This window comes from Eptesicus fuscus, chromosome 2, assembly GCF_027574615.1.
Source record: "Eptesicus fuscus isolate TK198812 chromosome 2, DD_ASM_mEF_20220401, whole genome shotgun sequence".
In the NCBI taxonomy this organism is placed as follows: domain Eukaryota; kingdom Metazoa; phylum Chordata; class Mammalia; order Chiroptera; family Vespertilionidae; genus Eptesicus; species Eptesicus fuscus.
The window spans coordinates 83,189,746-83,199,316 of record NC_072474.1 but is presented as its reverse complement, the minus strand read 5'-3'; the positions used below and the strand labels follow the sequence as shown (position 1 = coordinate 83,199,316).

At 42.3% G+C, this 9,571-nt stretch overlaps 1 pseudogene; it reads left to right on the top strand.

Annotated features, from left to right (window-relative positions):
- The first annotated feature begins 7,333 nt into the window (after positions 1-7,333).
- Positions 7,334-7,778, top strand: LOC103284988 (myosin light polypeptide 6-like; annotated as a pseudogene).
- Positions 7,779-9,571: the final 1,793 nt, after the last annotated feature.

Below are 9,571 nucleotides of genomic sequence, written 5' to 3'. Positions count from 1 at the left end.
TGGTCCCATCCATATGAGAAGCCCAACTATGTACTGCCTTCAACAGTTTTCTGATACCTTAATAATTAAGGTTCATGCACCTCAGCAACGTGGTTTAAAAAGTTTTGTATTTTCTTGAAAGTTTCCTGCATGCAGCCACTCCTCAATCTGGGTAAGCTTCCTCCCCTCCTCCTCCTCCTCAGCTTCCCAAGCTCGCCTTCACCTCTAGAAACATGCTTGCCAACATGCACAACCCCTGCCAAGCCTGGGCCCTTCCAAGAAACAGGTCTGAAATGTCACCGTCTCCAAAAGACACGCCTAGCCCTCATGAATGACTTCTTTCTCTTCACTTCTATGGTAAAATTTGCAAACCGTCCTCATTCACGCCGTCATTCAGAAAGTATTTACGAAGGCTTATTGCGTGCATGCCTGAAGATTTTGTAAGGTACACCAACAATTCCAGGAAGGATAAAGTGGCCAGTCCTATTCCCAAGGAGCTCGAAGTTCAGTGAGGAAAGATGACATGTAAACACATTACTGTATGGTAGGTGCTATACTCTGGATGGTCCCAAGTACCACGAAAATCAACCCAGATTTGGGGGTCCTGGAAAGGCTTTCTGGAAAAGGATTGGGGAGGGTATTTCAGGCAGGTGAGTGTACAGGCAAAGGTGTGGAGAGAGGCTCTGGCCCAGGTAAGGAACACCAGTGAGTCAGCTGGGCTGGAGGGCAAGGTCAGGCAGGGCCCGGGAAAGGTAGGATGAAGCTGGAGTGGAGAGCAGAGGCCAGAGCATGAAGGATCTTTTGAGCCTTGTTAAGGGGTTTGTCCTTAATCTCTCAAGCAGACGGCCATTTAAGAAAATTATTCTGGCTGGGCCGGTTTGACTCAGTGGTTGAACATCAACCTATGAACCAAGAGGTCACAGTCCCATTCCCAGTCATGGCACATGCCCAGGTTGCAGGCTCGATCCCCAGTGCGGGGCATTCGGGAGGCAAGATTAGCAAACCAAGGCCTCAGGGCCCTTCTCTGTGGGAAGTGGGGCCTTGAGGTCCCAGCCTGCAGCCTGGATCTCAGCACAGCCACAGGTATGGGATGTTAGAATTCTCAGGTATGCATTACATAGAGGAGACAATGACTTGGGAGTGGTGAAACAGGTCTCTACACTGCTACACAAACTCTTCCATTAAATTTCTGTCTTACCCTAATCGCAAAACCAGATGAAGACACTATAAAGAAAGAGAATTACAGGCCAATATCCCTGATGAACATAGATGCTAAAATCCTCAACAAAATTCTAGCAAATCGGATCCAGCATTACATTAGAAAGATGTAATGACCAAGTGGGATTTATTCCAGGGATGCAAGGCTGGTACAATATTCACAAATCAATAAACGTGATACACCACATAAACAAATTGAGAGACAAAAATCACATAATCATATCAATTGATGCAGAAAAGGCATTTGACAAAATCCAACACCCTTTCTTGATAAAAACTCTCAGCAAGGTGGGAATAGAAGGATCATACCTCAATATAAAAGCCTTATATGACAAACCTACAGCTAACATCATACTCAATGGGCAAAAACTAAAACCATTTCCTTTAAAAACAGGAACAATACAGGGATGCCCACTTTCACCACTCCTGTTCGACATAGTACTGGAAGTGCTAGCCATAGCAATCAGACAAGAAGAAGAAAAAAAGGCATCCAAATTGGAAAAGAAGAAGTAAAATTGTCATTATTCACAGATAACATGATATTGTACATAGAAAACCCTAAAGACTCCATCAAAAAAACTACTAGAACTAATAAATGAATTTGGCAATGTAGCAGGATACAAAATTAACACCCAGAAACCTATGGCTTTTTTATACACTAATAATGAACTCACAAAAAGAGAAACTAAAAAAATATCCCATTTACCATTGCAACAAAAGAAGTTAAGATACCTAAGAATTAATTTAACCTAGGAGGTAAAGGACCTGTACTCAGAAAATTACAGGACTCTGAAAAAAGATATAGAGGAAGACATAAACAAATGGAAGAATATACCATGTTCAACATCATTAAAATGTCCATACTACCCAAAGCAATCTAGAGATTCAATGCAATCCCCATTTAAGTACCAATAGCATACTTCAAACTCTCCAAAAATTCATCTGGAATAAAAAAAGACCCCAAATAGCTGCAGCAATCTTTTTTTTTTTAAAGGTCAAGGAATCTTTTTTTTTTTAAATATATTTTATTGATTTTTTTACAGAGAGGAAGGGAGAGGGATAGAGAGTTAGAAACATTGATGGGAGAGAAACATCGATCAGCTGCCTCTTGCACACCCCCTACTGGGGACGTGCCCGCAACCAAGGTACATGACCTTGACCGGAATTGAGTTCGCAGGCGGACGCTCTATCCACTGAGCCAAACCAGTTTCGGCTAGCTGCAGCAATCTTAAGAAAGAAGAACAAAGTTGGAGGATGTCACAATACCAGATATCAAGCTATATTACAAAGCCACTGTTCTCAAAACTGCCTGGTACTGGCACAAGAACAGACATATAGACCAATGGAACAGAACAGAGAACCCAGAAATCAACCCAAGCCATTATGCTCAATTAATATTTGACAAAGGAGGCAAGAGCATCTAATGGAGTCAAGACAGTCTGTTCAATAAATGGTGTTGGGAAAATTGGACAGATATATGCAAAAAACATGAAACTAGACCACCAACTTACACCATACACAAAAATAAACTCAAAATGGATAAAGGACTTAAATGTAAGGTGGAAACCACAAAAAATCTTAGAAGAAGCCATCAGCAGCAAAATAGCAGATATTTGCCAATGTTATCTCTGATAAGGGTTTAGTCTCCAAAATTGATAGGGAACTCATACGACTTAACAAAAGGAAGATAAACGATCCAATAAAAAAATGGGCAAAGGACCTAAATAGACACGTTTCAAAAGAAAATATACAGAAGGCCGAGAGACATATGAAAACATGCTCAAAGTCACTAATCATTCAAGAGATGCAAATCAAAACAACTATGAGGTACCATCTCACACCTGTCAGAATGGCTATCATCAACAAATCAACGAGTGCTGGCGACAATGCAGAGAAAAGGGAACCCTCGTGCACGGCTGGTGGGAATGCAGACTGGTGCAGCCACTGTGGAGAACAGAATGGAGTTTCCTCAAAAAGTTAAAAATGGAACTCCCATTTGACCCAGTGATCTCACTTCTAGGAATATATACCAAGAAAACAGAAACACCAATCAGAAAGGATATATGCACCCCCTATGTTCATAGCAGCACAATTTACCATAGCTAAGATTTGGAAACAGCCTAAGTGCCCATCAGCAGATGAGTGGATTAGAAAACTGTGGTACATCTACACAATGGAATACTACGCTGCTGTAAAAAAGTTTTACCATTTGCAACAGTATGGATGAAACTGGACAGCATTATGCTAAGCAAAATAAGCCAGTCAGAGAAAGAAAAGTATCACATGATCTCACTCATTTGTGGAATATAATGAACAACATAAACTGATGAACAAAAATAGAACCAGAGTCATAGAAGCATCGAACAGACTGTAAAACCTATGAGGGAATGCGGGGGGTGAGGGGGTAAGAGATCAACCAAAGGACTTGTATGCATGCATAGGAGCAAAACCAATGGACATAGATGGGGGGTGGGGGGATGAGAGCATGTGCTGGGGTGGGGGTGGCTGGGGAGAGGTCAATGAGGGAAAAAGGAGACTTATATAATACTTTAAACAATAAAGATTTAAATTAAAAAAAAAAAAAAAGCAAGCACGTAGGTAGACTTGTTCCAATCACACAGTAAACCCTCAGGAAGTGTTAACCAGTTGGGATAGCTCACAGAGAAAACCTGGGGATGCCCTGATCTCACCTCTCAACAAGAGATTGTGTCAGCAGCCACTCAACCCTGAAGAAGCAAACTACACTGGGAATCTGAAGTCTCTCTGATGGTGGTCTCGGCCTCATTCCTTCCCTGTGAACCTGACCTCCCTGTCTAGGTCCTGGTCTCAGAGCAAAATCCCAACCCCCAGACTTCTCTCCAAACCTCCATACAGTTAAGGGGCCCCTCCTCATCCTCTTCCTGGACCAGGAAGTCCACACTCAGTTTCCCCACCGAGCACCCCTTGTCCCGAGCTGGGACAGGAGAGAATAGGGCAAAATAACCTGATGACCTATTGAGTCAGGAGTTGACATGGAGCCAAGGTCACTGTGGATCTGTGCCCTTTTTAAGAACAAAAACACTTGCCAGTGTTGTCTTTGCAGTGCAATGCAAGGTCAATATTGGTTAGGAGATATGAACTCTGACCCCTGCATCCGAATTTAAGATTAGCAAACCAAGACGCCAGGGCCCTCCTCTGTGGGAAGTGAGGCCCCGAGGTCCCAGCCTGCAGGCTGGACTCTCAGCACAGCCACCAGGCGTGGGATGTTAGAATTCTCAGGTGTGCATTAGGTAGGGGAGACAATGACTTGGGAGTGTTGAAACAGGTCTCTACACTGCTACACAAACTCTTCCATTAAATTTCTGTCTTCAGTACCTACATTTCCCAATTTTAATCTTTCTACAAGTTCCCTAAGAGCAAAGGGGAAAAGGAGCCCCCTTTTTCATATTTCCCTTCTCAGTTTGTAGTAAGAATTTTCTAATCCTGGCAAATTACTTCTCTGAGCCTTAGTTTCCTCATGTATAAAATAATTTTTTTTAAGTCAACACTAAAATAACACGTATTGTTTGCCAGGTGCTGACCTAAGCACTTTCCATTTTTTAATCCATATAATCCTTACAACAACCCTAAATTATAGGAACTGTTATTCTTTCCATTTTACAGGTAGGAAAATTGAGGATCAGAGACCAAGATTCACTGCAGCAGTAGTCTGGCTAGGAAGCTGCCATTGGCACCTCTGCTGTGGGACACTCAGGGCAGCCACTGTGAAGAATCATTTCTCAATCATACTTACATATTTACATCACTAAATCCCATGCCATTCCTGGATAGGCTGAGCCTAGGTCATGTGCTCACATGTGCCCAAATTCATCAGGAATTGACAGACCTTATCTGGCCCTTTTCAACACCCATGATGGAGGATGAGCCATACCTTTGAAACATGAGGTTTGGGGTATAGACTTCTCATGGGTTCTTGTCTGACAAAGATGAAGAATAAATTTGTGGACTAACAGATTTCTTTAATAAAAATGTAGAAGTTTATTGGAAGCATATAAAAACTTCATCTGGGCAAAGGTGTCCCCAAAAGGGACCCCCTAGGGAGAGGCCCCCAAATGGGAAAAGCCTTCCCTCTCTCTCTCTCTCTCTCTCTCTCTCTCTCTATTATGGGAAAAATAAAAAACAACAACCCTGCCTCGTGTTCCTTGTCTCCAGTTTATATATGCTGCAGTTCTTTGTTTGAGCCTGACCCTTTCTAATTGGATCTTTCATTAATTTAGGACCCCGAGCTCTCCTCATTGGTTATTTTGTTAGATAGTATCAGTTTCAAAAGCCAAAGCCCACATGGTGCCTCCCTCCTTATCTCCCCTTATCTTGAAACATTCCTCTATTGTCTGTAAAAATATGTTTTCTTTTTCCCATCATCCTGTGATTTTTCTTTATCCTCTGTTAATGTATGTCTTTTTACCCCCTTATCCTGTGGCATTTCTCTATCCTTTGTACAAGTAAGATAAGCATTTTGGTGTCTCCAAGCTGCTCAGGTCAGGGCTGCTTTTGATCTACCTTATACTTGCTTTAGTTGCTCAGGCCAGAGATACCTCTGTCCTTCACATATGCATTCCTTCCCCATGGACTGTGTTTATTCCCCAAACCTGCCTGTTCTGTCTCTAAAATTCCTTTCACCTTCAACCAAAGTACAAACAATAGGTGACTTACCCCTGTATTAGTTTTCATTGCTGTGTAACAAATTATCCCAATCAGAGTGACTTAAAACAAACATTATCTTATCGTTTCTGTGGATCAGGAATCTGGTTACAGTTTGGCTGGGTTCTTTGGCTCAGGGTCTCTCATGGAGAAGCAATTATGTCCTCAGTCAGTATAGTCACCTCAAAGCTCAGCTAGGTGAGGATCCACTTCCCAACTTACTCAGGAGCTGTGTTGTCAGGCCTCAGGTGTTTACATGTGGCCAGAGTCATCATTTCCTTGCCACATAGGCCTCTCCATAGGGCTACTTAAACCATGGCAGCTGGCTTCCCCCAGAGTGGCAGGGGGTGTGGGGGAGAGGTGAGGGAGAAAAAGAAGGAAGGGGAGGAGGAGGAAGAGATGGAGAAGAGTACTAGTAAATGCATTCTTAATGCAATACTTAGGAAGAGAGTAGAAAAGAACAGAAAGAAGGCATTAAGGTAGGAGGCAAGGGCAACCCAAAGGACTAGTGAAATGGCTTGAACATTATTGTTTTTCTTTTGTTTTTCCATATGGTAGGCAGATTCCATATGGAAACAAATTACAACTTAAAACTAGAGGAAAAATAGTCAAAGTTCAGGAATCCACCATGTAGCAAGAAATTAACAAATTCTCAATATGAAAAACATGCAAGTGTAATTTTAAAACGGATAAAACCAAAGAAGTCTGAGTTGCCATGAAATGCAAGATCATCGGAACAGATGGAAATCGTCAATGATATTATGCAGGTAAAGAAAGGAAACTTAACCTCTGGAAAAGATGAGTCAGAGTTTGAAGCCTATAAGGTTGTGGCATACATTTTAATGGAGAAATGTCGGTACCTTCCCATTTCAGAGTCATGGCTCATAATTAAAAATGTTTTGGAGAACCATCTGTGTGTACAGAATTTCTTTCCACATACCCTGAGAGCTGTGCACTAGTAGCTTTCAAACACTTTTGACCTAGACAAAGAGTAAGAAATACATTTTACACAGCAGCTAATGTGCACACACTCAGACATGAAAGTATGCGTTTTATGAAAACAACACTTATCCTTGGCTCGCGAGCTCAGTGGTTAGTATAGGCCTGTACATCAGAGGTTTGAGCCTTGCCCCATCAAGGCACTTGTAGACGCAACCAAATCGCTGGGTACATCCATGTTTCTTTCTCTTTTTCTTCCCCTTCCCCCTCCCTTCCATGCTCTCTAAAAATCAATGGGAAAAATATCCTCACTCCTCCAGTGAGGATAAAATTTTTTTTATCCTTATGTGCTATGCACTCATACTTTTATATTCTAGTGTATGTCATTTTAAAATTCTGGTCAAGATCCACTACACAGATTTCATGAACCATTAGCAGGTATGACACACAGGTTTAAAAAAATACTGTTCTGGAGCCATTGCTGCGGGAAAAGTTTCCACAAAGCTGAATAGTCAAGATGCATGACTTCACCAAGGACCAGACCGCAGCGTTCAAGGAGGCCTTCCAGCTCCTTGACCAAATAGGAGGTGGCAAGATTCTGTACAGACAGTGCGGGGACGTGATGAGGGCCCTGGGCCAGAACGCCACCAATGCAGGGGCGCTCAAAGTCCTGGGGAACCTCAAGAGTGATGAGATGGATGCGAAGGTGTTGGGCTTTGAGCACTTCCTGCCCATGCTGCAGACGGTGGCCAAGAACAAGGACCAGGATACCTAGGAGGACTATGTCAAAGGCCTTAGGTGTTTGACAAGAAGGGGAACGTCACTGTCATGGGTGCTGAGATCCAACATGTTCTGGTGAGAAGATGACAGAGGAAGATGTAGAGATGCCGATGGCATGGCACGAGGATAGCAATGGTTGTATCAACTATGAAGAGCTCATTCGTATGGTGCCGAATGGCTGAAGACATGCCCAGTGTGTCCAGAGCCCTGCGCCTGCTCCTGCATGAGACAGTGCAGTAGCCCGAGGCTTCCTAGGTCCTCTTGTCACAGAACTTTCCCAGCGTGTCTCTCTTGGATGAAGTCTGCCATTAGTGTTCACCAAATAAATGTGCTCTGTGCCCTTAAAAACAAACAAACAAACAAACAAAAACCACTGCTCTGCAAGACTTTTACCCTGTTTCACCTTTCATTACAGAGAATAGTTAGAATAAAACCAGAAAGTTCACATTAACATCAGCTGACTTGCCCCTAGGGAAAAGGAAGGGAATCAGATGTAAAATTAATGTTTTCTTTTAAAGATTTGAATAATGCATAAAGTTGAACCAAGTACTTAAGTTTCTTTTCTATATCTATACGTATTTCCCCATTCTCGTTTGTTTTCTTTATTGATTAAGGTATCACATATTTGTCCTCATCCCCCCAATCCCATCCCACACCCCTCCCCACACATGCCCTCACCCCCCTGTTGTCCTTAACCGCTGGTTAGGCTCATATGCAAATCAGTTCTTGGATTTACTTATTAGTTCTACTATTTTCAAATCTCAAATTTGTTAATTTTGTAATTGGTCTCTATTTTGCTTTCCTTGGATTTATTTTGTTTTTCTTTTAAATTCAGTTTTAATTTACATACTTTTAATTTTTCTTATTGTATTAGCTGTCTATTGCTAATTGTTGCTAATAAATTACCCTAAAACTTGGTGACTTAAAACAACATACATTTAGCCCTGGCCAAGTAGCTCCGTTGGTTAGAGCAGTGGTCGGCAAACTGCGAGCCACATGCGGCTCACAAGCCGCAGTTTGCCGCTCTGTTGACTAATGAGTTTGCCGACCACTGCTAGACTAAATGTTACCTTGTAGTTGGAAGCTGTGAGGATTAGGCAATTGTGGCATATTGTGTGCAAAGAGGTAAAGGGTAGTATATGATAGTGGTCGGCAAACTCATTAGTCAACAGAGCTGCAAACCGCGGCTCGTGAGCCGCATGTGGCTCGCGAGCAGCAGTTTGCCGACCACTGGGTTAGAGCATCGTCCCAATACACCAAGATTGTGGGTTCAATCCAGGGTCAAGGCACATACAAGAATCAATCAATGAATGCATAAATAAACGGAACAACAATTCAATGTTCCTCTCTCTCTCTTTCTTCCTCTTTCTCAAAATCAATTAGAAAACAAGCATACATTTATTATCTCAGTTTCTGTGTGTCAGAAATCCAGACTTCACTGGCCTCTTTATTTCAGGAGCTGTCAGAAGGTGTCAATCAAGGTGTTGACCAAAGACAACTCCAAGTTCAATTGGGATAGAACCACCTTCAAGTTCACTCAGTGGTGTTGGTAGGATTCAGTTCCTTGTGGGCTGTTGGTCCGAGGTTTGCTGTCAGTTCCTTGACAAGCAGCCTTCTCCATCAGAGCAGGCATGAAAGAAGAGTCAGGGACAAAAAGTATCAGTAAGATGAAAGTCACAGTGAGGAGGCAAACCCCTCTTTTGTAAAACTACTGTTTGGAATTCTCTGCTGTTGTTTTAGACAGACTCTTATTCTAAAAAATAACTTTGCTTTCTAGCCTGCTTGAATAATGAGGAAGATAAACTTAGCTGTCTGACCTTGTAGGCCAGACACTAGATATGCCCATAATTTCAATGCCATGCCAGGTGCATTTTTTAATTGGATAGAACTGTGTTGTTTTCAAGGCCAGCTGCGAGATAACCACTAAGTGCACATAGGGCTAGCTCCTTAATAAAAAGGGAAGTTCTGCTTGCAG